This window comes from Dermacentor silvarum, chromosome 6, assembly GCF_013339745.2.
Source record: "Dermacentor silvarum isolate Dsil-2018 chromosome 6, BIME_Dsil_1.4, whole genome shotgun sequence".
Taxonomy (NCBI): domain Eukaryota; kingdom Metazoa; phylum Arthropoda; class Arachnida; order Ixodida; family Ixodidae; genus Dermacentor; species Dermacentor silvarum.
This window is the reverse complement of record NC_051159.1, coordinates 159,705,102-159,726,922: the sequence shown is the minus strand read 5'-3', so window position 1 is coordinate 159,726,922 and position 21,821 is coordinate 159,705,102. Positions and strand designations below refer to the sequence as shown.

At 44.2% G+C, this 21,821-nt stretch overlaps 1 long non-coding RNA gene across 2 annotated transcripts in view; it reads right to left on the bottom strand.

Annotated features, from left to right (window-relative positions):
* Positions 1–1,159: 1,159 nt before the first annotated feature.
* Positions 1,160–21,821, bottom strand: part of LOC125946434 (uncharacterized) — a 26,596-nt gene continuing 5,934 nt past the window's right edge. Inside the window, exons 1-4 of one of the 2 annotated variants that reach the window (XR_007467586.1) lie at positions 11,705–11,777; positions 7,752–7,876; positions 4,137–4,174; positions 1,160–1,512 (exon numbers count right to left, since the gene is read on the bottom strand). This is a non-coding gene — a long non-coding RNA (uncharacterized LOC125946434). Of the gene's footprint in view, positions 1,513–4,136; positions 4,175–7,751; positions 7,877–11,704; positions 11,778–21,821 lie in introns of those variants that run through there. The other variant, XR_007467585.1, reaches the window with a different exon arrangement.

The window sequence follows — 21,821 nt, the reverse complement described above, 5'->3', positions numbered from 1 at the left end:
CCGAGTTCGTGCTGAACGCGCGCGGTGTCCATGACTGCAGCCGATGCCTCTGGTAACGGCTCGGCAGGTTTCGACCAGAGAACTCTACACTCGTCAAGTAGCGTCGGCAGTCGCTGCCTCTTCTCGCCTCCCAACGTTTCAATATAATATAACCTCCTGTGGTAGATCTGTGTTTACTTGCGTTTAAGCAATTACATCACGTGCACCACATGCATGTGTAACACTCGTAACTCTCGGTGTAACTAACACAACTTCGCTATTCGACCATCTTCACGGAGTGGAAGGGCGGTGATTTTGGTCAGAACCTAGCCATGAACAGCTTCGCTGTAAAAAAAAAAAAAGTCTTAGAAGTGTCTCGGGGTCCTTTTATAGTGCTAGCTGTGGGCTTCTCTCGCCTGTGGATATTTCGGGGCACTTGGTGACAAAAGACTACAATGAAGTCGTCATGTGAATATGAGTAGTTTCCAGGCAAAACGGACCCAATTGTCCACAGGCAGAATTCCTACTTGCCAATGAGGATTATGCACCAGGTCCGCCATGCCGGAAGCCGTCGCGCACTCGCGGTCGTCATTGTTCTCCTATTCGACGACGCTGTTGCTGCCGGTTACCACTGTTTGTGCTACATAAAATTTTCCCATCAGATTGCACAATACATCTTCAAGAGCATCGATCAAGGTCGTCACGAGATTCAGTTGGGCCCAGCTTAAGATATCGGTCGTGCAAATGGTGAAGAAAGTAAAAAAGGTCCCGTTATTCAAAAAAGGCAAGTAATAACCACACCCGTTGATGGCACAAGAGCGCATTTATAAAGATAAACGAGATTATTGAAATTGTAACCAGCTTTTCTTGTGACGAGGCATTCAACTTTTTTTAATGAACACAGCTGTTAGCGAAGCATTACCAATACCATTACCATAATACCTTCATCACTGTAGTTACAGGTACTTCGATATGCATCAGAAAGCCAACCAGTTTTAGGCGTGGATGCCGACTGCACTTTAACAATACTCGTATTTTGCCGACACATCTATTTCTTCAGACTCGGCCCAGCTCTCGGTCGACGAAGATTTCTCCGGTATTTAACTCCTATCTCATGCTAAACTATTAACAAAAAGTGGTTCTTACTCCGGTTGCGACTTACTCCCGAAGGCGTCAAATGTTTATTGAGACTGCAAATCTCCGTTCTCTTTGAATCATCCACCGTTGGGTCTTTCTGCCTGTTTCCTGCACCACGCTCAACGCACGGGCGATTTGGAAAACGTCTGTACTAATTCTATACTAGAAGAATGGAGCTCATTATGAATCCAGCGAAAGCGAGGAACATCTTGACCATGAAAGGTAGACCCAGCATTCCCCACTGTTGCAGTGTGGCGAAGAGGTCATCTTTTCTGATGCGGCCGTGGTGCAGAGACTGCCACTTGGCTGCAATACTGCGCGACTTTACGCCCACCGGCCCGAATCCTATGGTGTGAAGAAACCACCCCGGCAGCTCGATGAACAGCGACATTACAACTGGAAAGCATGGATAAAAATCAGTTGTGAACGCTTTGCACAATATCCAATGACTGGATTCCTATTCGTTACAACTGCATTTCAATGAGTTTCGTCTGTACTTAGGTTTCTCGTAGTGTAAAAACACTTTCACCAAAAAGTACTTGCCTTGTGCGTTTCTTTATTTTTTTCTTTCTTACACGGTATGTTATCATGCCTTCATATGAACTCATATTTAACTCGTGATATCATGTGGAGAAACAGCATCCTCCTAACGCCACACTGAATTTAGCCCACCAATTGAAAGCAGGCGCGTCAATTTGCTAGATGGTTGGATAACATGAACCTTCATCATCATACATATAGTATATCGACTAGGGGCGAAATTAACTTTAAGCAATAAACAAATTGTGCATGTGTGTCCTTTTGTGTCCTTAAAATCAGCGGTTGATGCTACGAGTATTATAAAATTTGATTCGCAAAAGTAATCGCGTACAGTGCGCCAACTTATGCTTTAAGTGTACAAACACATCTATGGGGGGATAGTAACGGGTTTACCGTTGTATTGTAGGGCAATGCGAATGTGTGTCTCTCCTTCAGTCATTTCAAATAGTGCAAATATTCTTGACCTTGTAGTATTCCAACATACTTTTCCCAGAAAAAAGGGCTGTTTCACTAGCTCTTATTTATCATCGCCTTTTACTTATGTAGTACATGCAAAAGAGAACAAATTACATGACACAGAGAAGCGTAGCAGACTGAACGAGCACTGACTAACAGCTAGAGGACTGTTTAATAAATGTGAATTATAGGATCCCATTCTCTTACTCTGTGTCATGTAGTTCGCGCTGTTTTGTACCATATACAACATATACTAATCGCCCACTTTTCCCTTTTAATTACACTGATTTGCCTAAGCTATCGTTCATCTACGCAGTAAAAAAAATCTTCTTTGCTCTCTTTTGAGCTCGTCGTTTGCAGATCTCTGTTCGCGTTGTTACAGTATAGCCTTGTAGTAGCTTACGTTAAGATTTCGCAGTCTAGCGTGTAAAAAAACAAATACTTTGAAATTTCTGCATTGAACACTTTGCTTTGAAATACCTTACTCTACGTAGCTACGCGTTCTTGAGAAGCTGAGAAAACAATTTTCTTGTGCCTCTGTCTAACTTACACTGCATTTAATTTCTTCATAGGTTCCTTTTTTTTTCATCGCACTCAAGTAAAACCTATTAACAAAGAATTGCACGAGACACATTTAACGTGACAATAAGAAAAATTAAGCTAGAGTTACAGAATAGTGTTTCAAAGTGTCGGTTGCGCCTCGTTACCGAGAAGAAAGCCTTAGCGAAAAATGTTTACACGGTAATGGGGCCACCATAGTTACACAACATCATTCCACTTTACGTATGTATATAATTTCTCGTTAAAACGGAAAATGTGAGCAACCACTGATTAGAAAAACTTCATTTCATTGCATTCCGAAATGAACGAAAACGAAGATTTTCCCTTTTTCCTCAGACTCTGGAACAGACATCAGTGACCACTGACATATGTTGCAATGAGCGGAAGTTGAAGGAGGGCTGCTTTCACTCTCTCAGTTTACGTTGCGCGAGGCGTCCATGTGCTGCGCTTCTCATTGTAACCATGGGCGGTATTCGGAAACGTTCCACTTCGGCAAAATTTCTTTTTCGCTTCTAGGCGCGCGATGATTGGCTGTTTTAACAAACTTGGATGAGCTGATTGGCTGGTTGAGCCTGACGTCACTCAATTTTGCTCAGCCAGCCAATCAGCGTGCGCCTGAAAGCGAAAAATAAATATCGCCGAAGTGGAACGTTTCAGAATACGGCCCCATGCAAGCTCCCGCTGCGAGGACGGGATCCGAGATCGCTGGTGAAGCTTAGGACTGCTACCTAGGACCCCTACCTGTGACCAATGCTTAGACTGCAGTTTTTCTAATTGGCAAATCTGCTCATGTGCAATGTACATTACAGCCAATTATGGCCTGCTTTAGTCATCATTCAAACGAGGATGAAATGCGAATGACGCCTTACGGTACACGTAAATTTGTCCTGAGAGCAGTATATGCACTTTAATTATATCAAATGCGAAAGCTGTCCATGCACGTGCCTATTGCTAAGGTGACCATGATGCACTTATATTTGCAAGTGGCATTGTAAGAAGGCTAGCTTTACAATTGCAAAAAAAGAAAAAAAAGTAAGGAAACAACCATTTTCTGGGACTAGATTAACAAGCTGGCCGTGTCCGGCCCTACAAACTTTTGCAGTTCCGGTTTAAGTGAGAGCCTTTGTAAGTCTTGACTTGGAAATCAAAGTGTGCGCAAAACAAGTCATGCACCGCTCTCATCTCAATGACTCTCGCGGCAGGCAGTCGGTTTAAAGCAAAAGTGTGTATGCGTGTGTGGCCCGTATGGCCTACACCACACAAAAAAATTAAAAAATGGATTTCACAAAATGTTGTGTATTCTGCATAAACTTATATGGAGCAAGCCAAGTTACATCATAGCTTTGTTGGCATCCTAAGAGTATGGTTGCATGGAGCATTATTCATTCCCTTTGTAGATGAGTGCGTTATTGATATAGCTCTTGCACTTTAAAACAAACTGTTTTTAAATGTAATATACTCACTGATCCTTAAGAACGCTGTCGCGAAAGACATGGCGTTTCTGTAAAAATAAAAAGGCAAAGAAAAAAGAACAGAGAGAGAACTGCATTATGAAAAAGAACAAACCTATATAGACAGGTCGTAAATTATGTTGCACAAAAAGATATGACCAGTCTTAGAAGGTTTATACAAGAAGTGAGATAAAAAGCAAGGTTGCACTGGTACACTGGTAGTGAAGGCTCCATAGACGCCTATTGGTCCAAAAAATGGTAGCTCATGGGCACCCCAGCGCCCCTGGATGCTGGGGGGCACGCTTACGTATGCGTGGCGTTGAATGACGTCACGCTTACGTATGCTTGGGCGCGAATTTTAAACCGGTCTTTTTATAGAATCCGCATTTTCGAGCCTGTATTGAAGGTTACTGCCTTTCAGCTCGCGCCAAGCTTTGCCAGTCAAATGCGCTCGAGTTCCTGCTAGTTTTGTCATTGTTTATGCGTTTATGTGCAATTGGGAACCCAGTGAAAGTGACTGACAAAGAACGCAGCATAGAAAGGCAGCAACACTTCCAGACACGAGCTAAGAATGCATAATTCGTAGAGCAAATACTCGTGCAAGTACTTTGTCTCTGAGTAGAGCAAGGTACGATCCACAAAGCACTGGTTCAAGTGCAGAGTTCGCGTTAGAGTGTACGGCAAGTATGGTTTTCATTTTCATGGTTTATTACGTCAACCAAACAAATACAGTGATAAAGCACACCAGAAATTGCATGTCAAAGGCAGCACAAACAGTAGCACTGTTTAAGCAGGCTAATGATCCCAATGGTCACAGTGCAGATAGAAAAAAGCCCTGAAGTGCCACAAACGTTGCCAGGTAGGAAATTTAAATGTACAGAAAACAATGCTACGACAGCTTCAATTGAGGCAAAAATGACATGAAATAAGTAGGTGCATCAAGATACACATGGAGCATAGGGCACTGGGGTCACATTACATTTCTTTATCTGAAAGAATCTAGCAGCTATGTTTACACCTGCAAGACAATGTTAAAGTCAGTTTTAACATCAACAAACCTGCTCAGCGCATTAGCATTACACCATACACTGAGCCTGCGTACAACCTCCAGACCTGCTTCTGGTCGGTAACCAGAGTATTTTGAAGCAATTCTAATCCAACTAAAGCATACATTAAGTACACCTTACACTGAAATGCAAGAACATTCACATGGCAGTAAAGCATATATCACCGTACTGTACGTTACAATATAGCCAGATAAAGCTCATCTTGAAATGAAGCGCTAAGCACTTCAAACGAACAACGTGAAGCGTAATACAACGATGGAAAAAGACTTCGCACCGGCCGCACGCCGAAGGAAACGACCGGAGCAAGAAATATGCTGCAGTATAGCGCAGCGGTGTGCAAATCTTACCAAACGGTGTCACAGAAGCGACAAACAAAGACGACAAAAACTTCGCAAAAGGTGCATTTTGAGACCGGCGAGCTCCATTATGCACGTTCCCAGGTACGCCGTAGCAGACGGCTGGCGATAATAATTCAGTTCGTAAGCTCCCGCCACTGTGGCCGGAAACCGAAACAAGGCCTGCAAAGTCGCGCTGCCAATGCACCACACACTCATAAACAGGGGGCGCAATAGAGTTTTGAAAAAATTATTTTGGCATAATGTTTTGATAAAATTATTTACCTTTCATAAAACAAGATTCTAAAATGTGTGTTGCTTTTCTGTTCATGCATAGTATTCCAATTTGTAGTTTTATATTTCTTTATATAGTGTTTTGCCCCCCAAAATGTCTGCAAACTGTCTCACACTCTTGTGCATTCTGCGCATTGCCGAGAGAAAACGTGGTGTATAGCTTTGCTTACTAGAGTGTCTTTTTCCTATCTAGCCTGTGTTTATGAACTTCAACTTATTGCATGTTTTGGCCTTTGTCAGGGCTAGCGTCAGCTGGCGCGATATATATCATGTGAGTCCTGCGACAAGTCTAACATCCCCCGCTAAAATTAAAGCTTTCAGGTGTGTTTACCACATGCTACACTACTTAATTCAGTGACTGTTGGTGGCAGGGCCCTAAAATTAGTAAGGGCACACCACAAGCCTTCAGGGACATCAGCCCAATTTTGTTTTATGCTGTAACGCGGCCTCGGGAATATTTTGCGCCTGCGTTTCCAGCTCAAGTGCCCAGCGTGCAAACGTCAGCTTAAAAATTTTACCAACCCTTCCCCTACCAGAAAAGGGGCGTAAACGAAGCTTGACCTGGGTGCACCTAAACTAACCATGATGCGAAGGCTGCGACAGAAAGAACAACGTCACTGACGGTCCACCGTTGTCGCTTGCGTTCGATGGTTCGAGTTTGCTCGGCGGCGGGGTTAGCAGCATTCGCCCACCATTGCCGCTTGCGATTGTTCGAAGTTAAAGTGCGTCAACATTAAATGTGGCTGTCACGTAAGACAATGAATGGATCATACCCCCTTAAGCCATGGGTCATGCCCCCCCCCCCCCCCCCCCCGTAAACGAGGCCTGCCCTTTACAACGGCAGAAGAGAATTTAAATTGTACGCTGGAATGATTAGCGGCAACGCCACCATCTGTGGAAGCAGACGACGACGATGAACGCGGGGGCAGTGGCACGAGCGCGTACTTGCATGTAGGCTCCCTTACGAGCGCGTGCCGAGGGCGCCAACGAGCCAGCTGCGGAAGAAGACGACGATGCTCGAGCCAATGCTGATAATGAGTGCTTTTTGCGTACACGCACGCCACCAAAATCTGTGCCTTATAAGAAGCTTCGCTTGAAAAAAATCACAGCATATCCACGGGGTGAATGATGATGAGTGGGCGAAGCTCCGGAGGGAAATCATCGGATCTCCCGCTTAAGGGGACGCTAGCACAAACGCGTTAGAAACGTGCAGTACTCTCTAGTAAGGGGGAGCGGCCACAGCGTCTTACGCAGCCATTTACACATGCCGGAACGTGTGCACCGCGTTTGCCGACGCCATCACATGAGTGCTGAGAGAGTATACACCCCCGTGTTCATAAACGCTCCTCGACTTGAACTTGACTTGCCACCGCCTTGGGCAGCGCGTTCGAAACGCGTTGAAGGTAAGGCGGAGAGGCCACAGCGTCTTACACCAGCTTCTTACACGGGCCGTAACGCGCTAGCACAAACGCGTTAGAAACGCGCTAGAAACGCGGCCTTTCGTTAATGTTGGGTATTTATTGCCATCGTGGTGCGTGTGTCTATGTGCGCTTCGTGGCGTAGTGGTTAGCGCCGCGCGTTCGGAAGCGAGGGGTCCCTGGTTCGATTCCGCGCTACGGACACAACTTTCGGAATTTTCTTTTTCATAAAACGCCGGAAGCGTTCTCCGGAATCCGGAAGCTGTGGACCGGAAGCGGGACCGGAAGCGGAACCGGAAGTGGAACCGGAAGCGGAAGTCGGCTTCCGGTTATACTATACGTATACATATATATGTATATATGGGTATACATACATATACGGACACACAACGCCATCTATTGGGCAATTCATACAACTAGACGTGGCTACCTACTACGACGGGGACGATGGGGTGCCGCTATAAGGAGCTTCGCCCCTAAAACAACGCAGCATGGCACGATGCTAATACTAACCACCAGTACAGCTCAGGTAGACGCGCTGACCACGAACCACTGCGTGCTCCAGGTGGCCACGGCAAGGGCTTCGTTGTTGGCAGCTGTCTACGAGCGCTGACTAGCTGCCTTGCTGGAGTCGATAGCTGGGTGAACAAATTATGCATGACTATCATGACGCCACTGTGAAGGGTAACAAAATCAGGGTGTGGGCTCACAAACTGTTCGTGCGCTGTAGGGGTTCGTAACAAGCTACAGCCGAACTTTATGCCGAAAATATTATCAGAGAAACAGTCCGCCCAATCATTGTTTTTACGAATAAAATGTTTTGTGAATTTGGCCGCACTGTCATTTAATAATGTATGAGTGATGAAACAACGTCCGAAATTATTGGTGGAAGAAGGTTGAAAACTTCTGCAGCCATGAACATTAACTTCGGTGTAACGTCCAATTGTGTATGTCAAAAGTAACATTAAGTAACAACGAGCAGTTATACAACGACCTGCGGGTGCTAAAGCGGCATATCTCTTAACGGACCGCAAATATTAGGGTGTTTCAGTTAAGCGTCCTTACGGTCCGTTCCGCTCCGAGTTGCCCCGCTAAGCCACAGCGGAGCGGCGGGCGATTTTCACGTTTTAGTTACGTGTTTAGCGTAGCGGAGCTTACCTTTCGTAGTTGCAGCGGCCTCTGGCCGAGTTCAGCGCAGTGAAACAAAATAATTTTTTTGACTTTTATGAAGTAAAACATTCGAATAGATACGATATATATATATATATATATATATATATATATATATATATCTTAGTTGTGCATGAAGTATCAGACGGGCGCTTGTAATGCGTTACTGGTCCATAATCTCGAGTTAAAAATGAATCCTCGACTTGGTGAACGCCACGTGCATGACAGCCAGCGAGGTTGCATTCCGCATCCAATCCAATCCTTTCTGACACCAATGGTTCACTTTATTTCCTTAAAGAACTATTTGGCGGTGTATTACACAAGTTATTCGCGCTCGCACGACTAATGCCTCGATGCAAGGTGTCTCGATGCACGCGCGAGAGAGTGTGCGTGTATCGACCACCTTCGCTAGCGAAAAACGGCAGCGACGCTCCACGCTTCGCTTAGGCAGCTTGTGAGCGGACAGTGTTTCTCGCTCCGCTAGCCCGCTTGCGGCTAGGCGGAGGGCGCATGCGCATTCGCGCTTCCGCTCCGCTTAGCTGTGGAGTAGAGCGTAAAAACGCCTAACTAAAACACTCTGTTAGCAGTCAGGACTCCTCCGGAACCTTGCCGCAAACCTGATCGACCTAATAAAATTCATTAGCTGCAATCATGTCGTTTTTATGCCGACGCGTCTCGTCATGCTTACGGACGCTAGAATCACCAAACAATTTCGCAAACCCGACACGCTAGCCGTTCTTAACTAACGTTTCCAGTGAGTTCAGACGAAGCGAAAGCTTACCTGACCATTCATTAGCACGATCTCCACAGTTTACACTGAAGCGCAATCTACAGATTCTGTACACGAAAAGGCTATTTCTTAGCCTAAGAAAACCAGTATGAACGTTAAGCTCGCCAAATAGTGCGATATAACATAACGTGAATGCGACATGTTGGCGCGACACAGCACGCAGAGCAAGTGCTGCCGGGCTGACGGAAGAATGCCCTGATAACTTTCAGGCGTCTCACAACGCTGGCGTTGTGGACCTTCCTACACATACGCTCAAGAGGTACGCGTATGTAAGTGGGCTCCCTACCCTGGCGTCATGAGAAGCGCCGGCAGTGACGTTGGTGGCTTTGAACCTTGATGGTCCAGGAGGACAGACCTACGGGCAATTCCGTCGGCGTTATTCCCCGCCTAGTGAAATATTGTAGCGAAAGCTACACTGGCCGCATTATCGCCGTGTCGCTGTGGCCGGTGGCAGCACCGCGAGCTGAGCCGTTGCCTAGCAACCGCCGCAGATGGTGTCGCAGCTAAAAAAAAAAATTAAATTATGGGGTTTTACGTGCCAAAACCAGTTCTGATTATGAGGCACGCCGTAGTGGGGGACTCCGGAAATTTGGACCACCTGGGGTTCTTTAACGTGCACCTAAATCTAAGTACACGGATGGTGTCGCAGCTGGCTGGCAGCGTTTCTTTCTCTATGGTCTGACCTAGGGAGCCTACATGCAAGCGCTTGCATGTAGGCTCCCTAGTCTGACCACCCCGCGGCGTCTTACCGGCGTCTGACCACGCCGCAAGTGGCGTCTGACAAGCGTCTTTCGCCCGGCGAACTGCTTCACAGGAGAGGGTGCGAATAGGGAGCTTACATGCAACGCCGTTTGCATGTAGTCTCCCTAGGTCCGAAATGCCAAGCGCGCGAAGCTATAGTGTCGGATACTCAGGAAGAGCCAGCCGTTCGGCTCGCAATACGCTTGTACTTGCCGGCTTATAAGTTATACCTGGCTTATATCGATGAGTGTATACCTAAGTATAATAATTACAGCTAAATCAAAGGCTAACCAAGTGAAACCAAGACTTAACCAAGCTCAACCAAGCTTTCGCTTTGCATATCGAGGGTTAGCTGAGCTAAGCCGCGGCAATTTTTAGGTAACATTACCTTAACGTTTATTGTCCATTTTGCAATTCTCGCTTGCTAATTTTCTTGTTAATTTTGTTGGCAATTCTCGGAGACGGCGTCATTGATGATAAGCGCAGCAGAACCCTAGCTGTAGGTCCTAAACACTGTTTATATCTACGCATGAAACTTCTAGATCTGTCAAGCCTATAGCGTGCTGCTTTACAAGATTTCCTCCCGACGAAGAAGGATTTCGTTCTGTTTCGAACTCTACCACCAGCATCAGTGCTTTCGGGGATCAGTTGAGTGATTCAGAACGTCTATCTAAGCATCGATAACTTAATTTATCACGAGAGAACTTGGACCTGTTATTTTGGAGAAGGAAGGTTGTTTGGTCAATATGCCAGACAACGTGCTTTCAGAAACCCGTGAAAAGAATTTGAGATTGAAGACAAAGCTTCCCGCTGTTAATGAACCCGCTGTTGATCTCTTGTTAAGACATAAGCTAGATAATGTTCTGTATCAACTTTCATGGGCTTCAATCAACTTTCACAGACAACTATGGAGCGTCTACGGGAGTTTTCCTGACATTCTTGTCCATGTACGTACTTAAAGTGGACGCTAGTGGGGTCAGGGATTCGCATTAGTGCTAAGGTTGCCCGTTTTAGTAATATATACTTAAGCAAGGTTTGTCGTGCATTAGATCGCTCCTTTAGTGACAACGTGTTCAATATCTTTCGTTACGTGGACTATGTTGTTCTTTTCTAGTGATGACAAAATGCAAGAAATTAAGGTTCACTAAAATATTGCCTCTGGTAAACAGCATCCAATTTCCATACATACTCTTGACTTTTCGGGAAGATAATATGTGTTGGGCAATACTTTCAAAGGTAATTAAACGTTTACAAACCATTTTCTCCAAGTATTCTAAAGTTGTAAAAGCACAATAACCACGCCCGGCCTTCACAGAAAAGCGTTCTTACGATAAAACTGTTCGTAGAAGCAGGTGTCAGCCAATCGTGGTGTCGGGCATACCATTATTCACAGCGGGTGGCCAACAGCAAGCAGCATTTCCGAACGAAAAGCTTTGTGAATTCGGCCCGTAGATCCGTTTTCGTCAGGAGAACCCCATATCCTTCCGTCTAGCGCGGCAAGTTTCTATAGGCGAGGTATTGTGGGAAATGCACTTCGTCCATCACCCGTTGTGCCACCGATTCAACGCGATCAGTGCTCATGGCTAAGCTGCGCCATTTGGTTTCGGCCATCGCGACAAAATCGTAGAAGCAAACTCCCATAGAAATTTGTCCGCTACGCGCCTTGTGGCACGCTCCGACTGACAGTATCGTTTGCCTACGGCTACAGCAGTGAATATGAAAAGTGCGAATCGACCAAGGAGATTTGTTGAAAAACTACACTCACCGGTAATGGCGCGGCAGCGGTCTCCACTCAGGCCTCCGGCCCTTCGCCTTGCGGATTACATTGATGCTGCTACCTCGCACACCGAGCTGATAAGGATGATGATGAGTCTCAGATATGGCTCTTACCCACAACGGCGGTATGACTGGAATAGGACGGTTTGAGGAAGCGTACTAAGATAACTACGCATGGTAAAAGAAAATGGAGACAGAAAAGAATTGCAAACAAAATTATTGTGCGCAGTTGAACAATCAGACCAAACGATATACAAATAGATGTTCACTAAGAGGAGCTCCATGCAACTTTTGCACTCATAAAGAGAGCGAAAAAAATGAGGAAAGCTTGGGAGGTCAACGAGCCGGACGTCCGGTTAGCTAGCCTGCACGGGGAGGAGGGGATGATGGATTAAAAGTGGCCAGAAATAACTTGGAAGAGCAATAATTGTCACAATATAGCAAGCGCTTGATACTTGCTTGCTGAGTAATGGAAGTTACTGAGGATTGGACAAAGTACCGGTGATAAGGTGCTAAGTGAAACGTGACATGTAAAAAAAAAGTAAAGTAGCGGAAATAAATAAAATCAAAGCATCTTTCTTTAAAAAAAGATAGTTGAACGCGAAGCTTTCTCCCATGCAAACTGAATCAAAGTCCAAAGCCAACGACCACGCAACGAACCCAAGAAAAGCTGAGCGACCCGAAGCGATGCACATGAGATTTGATTGCTTCTTTAGAAATGTATTTTTTGAACGTTGAAGTTGAATGAAGACACATTTTGTTAAGTTGCATAGCCTTTATTTTAGATTATGTAGCCGTTGATTACACGCACACATTCATACTTTCACGGGAGACTCTACACTTGCATAGTATTGCCTTGTGATCGCTGTGGTAGACGGTCAGAGGCTCTGGCGTTGCCGATACACGGGATCGGCCTTACGGGCACGATCGCGCTCGCGCTTACGTTCGCGCACGGCAGCGTCTTCTGCCGTGCGCTGCGCCCGCTACCTACCCATGGTGATACAGTTCGTCTGGGTAGCATGGCGTTTCAGTTCCCATTGTTCTTATCGGTACAACTGCGAATGTAAACTGTAGTGTTGTACGATACATATGCTGTGCGCCGTTGTTCTATTGCGTGCCCAGATGCGCAGATAGTTCCATTGTGTAAGTTGGCAATCCTGCAGTGCGTTTTCGGCACTCATGGACGAATCAGTGAGACATAGAAATATTTGCTTTAAAACGCAATAATTGACAGGAAACTGGATATACCAATACGTTAGCTCTGACTTACATCACGACCAACAATATTTTGCCCCATTTTTTGAGCCCGCTTGCAAAGGGAAACTTACAATGATATAAAGCTATATGTGGCGCGGTAGTGTCACTTTCACGTTTTTACAATAATCAGTGCTTAATATAAAGTGGGAAACAGCGATACATGTGTGATTGAGAGACAACGTTGATATTGACTCCTGAACACATGGCACGTATACTCACGTAACTTCGGATGATTGGTTCGTTGGTTGCACAGAATGTGATATTCTAAAACCCTCTGTGATTTGGCTTGTTTTGAGGGAAATCTCAAAACCCCCAATGAAAGATAAGTAAAGAACAGGAGTCGAACTCTTCGTCCAGCGTGCCTTCTTTCACGCTCGTAGCGTGGCAAACGTATACAGCCGTGGTGCAGTCAAGGATTTTATTTAAAACAAATAGCTTATTGTTTTCCAGAGCAAATAACGAAAACAGGAATCTACTTTAGCATAACAGCATACCATGACAAGTTTGCTATTTAAATCCTTTGTTCCAAAACACGCAGAGATGTATCAAAGTAAACGGATCCTGAAGGACAGCCCGACCAGGGCGCCTCCAAGCGGACAATCCCTATAATGCAACTGACTTGTAGAATGCTGGCTTTACAGTGAAGCATAGCCTCATGAAATGACAACAGGATGACGCATAGTTGTTGCTTTCGATAAAAAAAATATATGGGTTGTACGTGCCAAAATCACGATCTGATTATGAGGCACGCCATAGTAGGGGACTACGGAATAATATCGACAACCTGGGGTTCTTTAACGTGCACCTAAATCTAAATACACGGGTGTTTTCGCATTTCGCCTCCATTGAAATGCGGCCGCCGTAGCCGGGATTCGATCCCGCGACCTCGTGCTTAGGAGCTCAGCACCATCGCCACTAAGCAACCACTGCGGGTTTGTTTCCCATCAAGCAGGTGGCTGCTGCCCGCTATGGAGGATTGGCCAAGAAATGCATGGAATATTCCGGGTATGTTGTTCTATGTTCTCTTAATATTTCCCTTCCTCTTTTATAATGTTGAATTCCAGGACGTTCAAGGGAGTCTTCGATATGTTTCGAATATGTTTCCAATATGTTTTTCCGTCTAGCTCCTGTAAAGCAGCGACAGCAATAGCTACAATAGCAGTGTTACGTGGAGCATCAATTTCGGTTGCCACTGTAGTACATACTTGCGGTGCACGAACAACCTGCACATCACTTGTTTTCCGCCTAATGTTTGCCACAACATTCACCGCCATTCTGCGTCGCCGTCCTTCAAAGTCGATATTTCGTCAACGGCTATACAGCGATGCAACGCTTCCGTTTTCTGCAATTCTTGTTCCTGTTCTTGTTTCCAAGCAATGAGGACTATCCACTACAGGGGATCTGCAAAAAATCCAGAAACTGAGTGAGTGAATAGACTTCGTTTCGCAGACCAAGCTGATAATGCCCGAAGGTGGGCAGCCACCCTATTCGAGAAAATAATAAATTATGTTTAAGTGAGAAATAAGAAACCTAGAATGTCAAAGTACAAAGTGCTAAACATTAGGAAGCTTTTCGAAAAATATAGAATTTTAAGTAATAATACATTTGAAAAAGGCAACAGTATATACTTTCCAAAGATTAACATGGTTGTTCTTTGGTGTCACGAGTAAAATTTCAAATGGAAATACCAGCTCTTTTGTGACTCAAGCCCCAGTAAATATTATAACACAACCGCAGACCTACTGCTCACGCTTGTTAATTATTAATTTAATCAACCTCCCTGCGTTGCTACAGACACACAGTTAACACAATCGTGTAAGTAATCGTGTGTCTCATATAGTTTAAACCTTTAGAATATAATGTTTATCGGTACCCACGCGTTGGCTTTGAGCTTCAGGAGCTAGATTGACCCTCATATCTCATACATTTGCAGTACTTTCGTTCATGGCAATTCTTGCTGCTAACAACCACAAGCGCAGCTAGCTACTGGAAGGACCCCTACAGGGTGCCCACGCTAATAGTATCCGACAAAAGGTACTAAAGGGAACTCCGGCGCTGGGATTATTCACCTGCTATGGAAATGTCGAGGACGGCAGAAAACTAGGTGGGCTGATGAAGTTAGGAAATTGGCAGGCGCAAGTTGGAATCAGCTAGCGCAAGACAGGGGTAATTGGACATCACAGGGAGAGGCCTTCGTCCTCCAGTGGACATAAATATAGGCTGATGATGATGATAATGCTGATGATCATGATGAGGAAAATGGCAGTTAGTGAATTGCTTTGTCTCCACTCTGTCTCTGTCTCAGCAGGTCTGGCAGGCTATAATTGATATAACTAACAGGAAAAAAACCCAGTAACACCATAAATGTAACGACAGCTCAGGGTACTCTAAGTGATGAAGAAGCTCCTACAGCACTAAATGCTCAACATACACGTAGTGGAGAATATATACTGCCTGTTAATCTATCAAACGTTGCGAACACGGAAAGAAAGGGACCTCTGAATTCACTTGTTTTCTCACCTACAATAACGCATGAAATTGTCAACATAATCAGAAATCTAAAAAAATGATACCGCTTCAGGTATTGATGATATCCTTTAAGTTCTGGGTAAACATGTAGCAGACATAATTTCTATTCCCGTAGCTTACATAGCGAACTCAATGTTTGAATACGGTGTATTTCGTGATGCGCTGAACATAGCTAGAGTTTGCCCAATACATAAAGAAGGAACAGATCACAGTGCCAATAATTATCGACCAATCTCAGTGCTTCCTGCGTTATCGAAGATTTTTGACACAGTCATAAATATCCGCACGGAAGGCTTCATTGCAAAATACAATATTATGTGTGATGCGCAGTACGGCTTTAAGAAAGGAAGATCTTGTAATCAGGCACTACTGAATGCTAAACATCAAATCATAGAAAACATTAAACAAAGGCTATACACTATTGTGCTATTCATAGATTTAAGGAAAGCGTTTGATTCTGTGGATCAGGATCATGGCGTGCTTTTAGATAAGCTACATAATTATGGAATACGCGGTATTGCATTAAAATTATTACGAAGCTACCTTACAAATAGATACCAATATGTTTCAGTCAATAAGTCACCGAAACTAAACATTCAAAATGGGATCCTCGAGGAGTTCATATTAAGTCCACTATTGTTTACCCTTTATATTAATGATCTTGCTCTAATACCATTTCCCAAAGATTAATAATGTACGTCGATGATACTAATGTTTTTTTTAGACAGATGTATGGCAGTATTGCAAAGTTCAATTATTACATATTTAGATGGGCTATCGAATTGGCTACACATCAATAAGCTACAGTCGAATGTTAAAAAAACTAAGTACATATTATTTGCCCTATTTAACAAACTGAGTTATTATGAAGTTACAGTTCAATTCAGGAACTGGAACAGACACAAGCTCACAAGTTCTTGGGGTGTGGTTTAGAGAGGATCTATCATGGAATACTGATGTTGTTAACCTTACAGCGGAGCTTAGCAAAATTACAGGTTGTTTCTTTAAAATAAGTGACATTATACCTGTTTGGTTAAAAGAGTGCTATATTATTCACAATTTTATTGTAGGCTTTCGTATTGTATATTAGCATGGGGCCCTAAATATACGCAGAAATACAAGAAACTTATTATATTACAAAAGAGAGTGCTGAGATTTTTCGAGGATTATCGAGGAATTAAGGCCGCAACACTTGAAAACAGAGCCCTTGTTTATAAAACATGACCTACTAAAGGCCTCCCAAACTTATTATTATAAGTTATTACAATATATAAAAGCTTGTAAACTTTCTGTTGTTCACGGGTCACAGTCTCAAAATCAATATACACTACGCAGAAAATCTATTCGAGTTACGCGGACGAGAACCAATTATGGCAGACAACATGTAACTTATCAAATCTTGGCCTTGATGAATCGTCTAGGATCTACGGAGTGCAATATACTTCCTAAGAAATCTTCCAAGGTCTTGTTAATTGAAAATGAAATTGAATATAAGTGACTATTTTCCCTTCCTATTATATACACGGTGTTTCATTTTAGCTGCACCAAATGTTTAAAAATTGCCTATGGAAGATAGCACAATTATAATCATCGATCTTAACCACTCGATGAGGCGGCCGTTACTTCCACGAGAAATCAAAACACCTAATTGAATAATTAAGATAATTACGCTAAATAACTTTTTAATTATTTATTTTACGGCACACTTTCAATCCACGAATTATAGCCGCTGAGTTCGCAAGGCCTATCCACTTGGAACGAATTCTCAGGACTGAACCAGTTTCGAGATATTAATTTTCAATTAAGTTAATTAAGTTAATTTTCAATTTCCAGTTAAATTTATGCTTTATTGCATAAAACAGCGTTTTCCTCAAAAAGTTAACTGGAACGCCCATGCATTTCGTCGGACATTTTCCGACGTCCTTTGCCATCTCCAGATTTACAGCCGGGAGCAAAACACTTCATCGTCTTCCAATTTTGTTGCTCAATCTCTTCACGCACAAGTATCAAGATAACCCGTTCAGTCGGACATGAATAAACATACTGAAGACGCTAAACAAAGCGTCGAACACGAAAATTCCGAACTTTCACGCCCTCGCATACGTGCAGGCGTGAAAAACAAGTACTTCTCTTGTGTGTTCTTGTACAACATTATGTATCATCTGTTCCCTCTAAATACATGTAAAAATGTTTAGCATATGTGAAGGAAAAAGTGATACCATACGTTTATTTGTGCTTTTATTATTGGTTTGCATATATATTTTGTGTTTGATTGCTATCAAATAGAGACAGCTCAGGTACCGTAGCTCAGGGCCCACGTTTCTAGCAGACGACACACTGTACGCGTGCCGCCACTGCCATTCCGCGTCGCCGACGCCACCGGCCGCCGCCACTCCGCGCAAGCGCACATGGAAGCAAGCTGTTGAATGGATTGACCGCACCTCGTCAGATGGCGCTACGCGATGAGAATAACTAGCATATGCTACCGTATGGCTCCCTGCGGGAGCCATACGGGAGCATATACAGTAACTCTAGTTATTACTGTATTTAGCTATTACTCTAGCTATCACTCTAGTTATTACTGTATTTGTAGAGTTACTATATATGGCTCCCTGCGGGAGCCATATATAGTATATATATGGCCATATATAGCCATGTATAGTATATATGGCTCCCTGCGGGAGCCATATATAGTAACTCTAAGAATAATAAGACGACACACTCTACGCGTGCCGCCAATGGAGTTACTATATATGCGTGCCGCCACTTGGAGTTACTATATATGGCTCCCTGTGGGAGCCTATATAGTATAGTTACTAGTTTATATAGTAACTCTAAGAATAATAATAACAAGAAAAAAGAGTAATACCAAAGCGGAAGAGAAATGCGGCCATAATGAAGCACAGAGCGCTATGGGGATACAATAGGTACGAGGTGCTCCGGGGTGTGTGGAAAGGTGTAATGGTTCCAGGGCTTACATTTGGAAATGCGGTTGTTTGCTTGAAGTCATGCAGGGTTCAATCAGGACTCGATGACAACCAAAGGTCAGCGGGACGCCTCGCTTTGGGGTGATATGGGCCAGAAAAAGAAGTTGTGCAGGGTGATATGGGCTGGACAAATTTTGATGTGAGGGAGGCTCAGAGTAAAATTGATTTTGAAGAACGACTGATGAAAAATGGAAGAAAGTACATGGGGTGCAAGAGTGTTCGGGTATTTGTACAGGCAAAACATCGACTCACAGTGGAGGAAAAGAACTAGGAAGCTTACCAGCAAGTACGCGACCGGTGTGGTCAGCAACAAGGCAACAAAGAACGTCAAACGCAAGGTGAGAGAGGCTGAGACAATGTCATGGGTGGCGGAAATGGAAAAGAAAACTGCTATGACTAACTACCTGAAATAAAAATAACAAAATCAGGAAAGAAACAATGTATGATAACTCAAACGGAAGCTCCTTATTTTTCGAAGCGAAATCAGGATGCCTTAGAACGCGTAGCTATAAAGCGAGGTACAGCCTTCATATTTATGAAAGGGAAGACGCGAGCACGTGGCAGACAGCCTCGAAGCCCACATGTGGTGCGGAGCCGCGGTGAGATGTGAAACGAAAAGGAGAGATTAGTGCTGTTCCTTCTACTGCCTACACTGTCGTCACAAATGTGTTTGTCTTTTTCTTACACATTCTTTTTGATATCCATCTTTTGTTGGGACAAGTCCAGCAATCTGGGACATCGACTACTGCGGCGAAGCCGACCCTGGGGCGATGCGGTTGGCGTAACTCTATGGGAAGCATTTTTTAAAAATCGATTACTGAGCAATGGCTCGTTTTTCGCGATTTGCACTTTAGGCACTATATCCCGACAACGTTCTCACGGTATATGTCGAGTGTAGTCTAATTACACTGGCTGGATTTTTTTCCTGGGGTACTTTTGTAGACCCATTGAAAATGCATGGGGTGATTTTTAAAATGTAGTTTGCAGCACAGTAAAAACTCATCCGCTAATTGCACTCTAGTGGCACATACTTTAGGTCTCTCTATATATGTAGGTCCAGTTTGGTTTTAATCCGCTGGCTGAATTTTTTTCCTGGGGCGCTTTTGTTTAGCTACTATGCGGCAAAGCATCTCTACAGGGGCAAAAGATTCGTCCGCCGTGGAATTGATGGGAAATAGCTTGCGGACCATGTCAAAAATGGACACGAATGTGCAGCTGTGATGCATATTTGCTCCATGACGTATAAAGAAAGATGATGGTATTAGATTCTGCAAGAAGGAGCGGGCCAAATGGCTTTATGGAGTGCCATCGAAGCGCGAAGCCTGGTTAAGCGCCCCCCTTTTTCTCAAGTTTCGGTGCATGGTAAAGTGTTTCATTTGGTATTTAGAAAGATAAGGTGCTTAGACAGATTTAGTATTAGGCAAATTTTTGACACAAAAGGACATCGCCAAATAGAGCACTTGTTACGTGTGTTTACGTGTTACTTGTTAGGTTTAATTTGTTACGTGTGTTAGGTGTGTTTAGTGCAATGTGCCGACAATGCGAAGGTTTGAATATTATCAGTGTAAAAACAAATTGAAAAGAAAAACTCATGATCTATAGTGCGCGTGACGGAACGAACTAAAGAGGAAAAGATAGTCCCCGTGTTACAGCGAAAATCAGCAGCTTCGTCTCGCTTAATAAACCATCCCGTTTTAGTTTTAAATGCATAAGCATTTCTATGCCTAACAAATGAGAAATTTGTCCGTCCGTCACGTAAGACGAATGCAATGGCTCATAACCACGTAAGGCAGAGGCTACAAGCGCTAAGCGAAGTGAAGCGAACAGCGCATACATTCATTCAGATCACCCATACAATACACAGAACAGCACACGTTTCAATAAAGAACAAGTGCAAAACAAGCATCCGAACCATGAATAAACATTGCATGCTCCCTCAGCAATTGTAGTGGTGGTTTTGTAACAGCTTAGCTGGACATCCAGGTTGATAAGGACCGATAATAGTTCGTAAGGGTCGGATCGTGTCCGATAAGGTTGATAACGACCGATGAGGGTTTATAAGGGTTTATGCTGGTCGAATCAAGTTTCATGACATTCATAATGACACCGGGCTGCGTGGCGATTAACAAGCGCCACAATGCTTGTGCATACTTAGCCAACTCCCAGAGGAGTTTCTGCGTGATTTCGTTTTTCAGTTCGGAAGTATAACTAAAATCATGCGTGCCTGTTAAGTGTACGCAAATCTCGCACGTTATACGCGAAGGTAAGGTTGTGAAGGTTTGAGAAAGTGGAGCCGCAACCGCTGAACTACACCGGGTCAATTGTTGTAGGGCCTGCTGTGAGCCACACGATTGCTTAGCTGAGCAAATTGGTAATCTCTTGAGAATACTTCTCGGAGCCCCGCTTTGTCGGGAATATTTCCTCTCGTAAGGTGACTCTTACAATGTCCTCGTAGCGCAGCAAAACACTGGTATGACGATCGTTCGGACATGACTAACCTGATTCCGGGCTTTTAAATGCAGTCGCACAAAATCGCTTGGAAATATGAAGAAAACATACAATGCGTTTGTTTCTCCACAAACTCAGTCGTACTGTGGGGAAACAAGATTCTAGTTTATGGCAGCGGTATTTCCCGTACACAACTTTTTTTTATTATTGTGAAAGCAATTATACGTACACTCCAGGCGCATTTACGCCGACGTCATCCGCGTCGCCTTCGCTGTCGCCACGACGTTCCGTGCGAAGTCCGACTGCGATAACATCGCGGCCGGATGCCGTATGTTGCCGGTGCGAGTGGAAGCGTGCCAGATTCATCTTAGAAGCCTGGTGGCTCAATTTCGAAGGTTATGAAAAACGGCGCACAACAATGCCTCAAGCAAGCACGTCTCGCTGTGTATTGTGTGTATTACACGGACAAACAGGTGCACGCAGAACATCAACTCACCACTCTCGCGTTGCACTAAATGCTGAAGAAATTAAACATTCACTGTTAAGATCACCGCGTACTATCGTCAGTCAAAGCAAACAGCAGAGAAAGCTTCGCTTACTCTGCTTACCACACTGAGTCGGATCCACATAATTTTATTGCGATTGCAAATATATGGACACTCCAGGCACCTTTCCGCCGTCGTCGTCGACGTGATGTTTCGTATAATGTCCAAGTGCGATAACATCGTGGCTGCGCGCCGTATGGTATGGGTAAAGTGAAAGCGGGAGAGGGTGAGCAAAGAATGGTTGCTCAGTCTCGCGTGCGCAAGGGAGGAAGGCGGGGAAAAAACGCTCCGTCTTCCATCGCACACAAGGCCGCAGGGAAAGTGGAGGTCGTTTTACTCC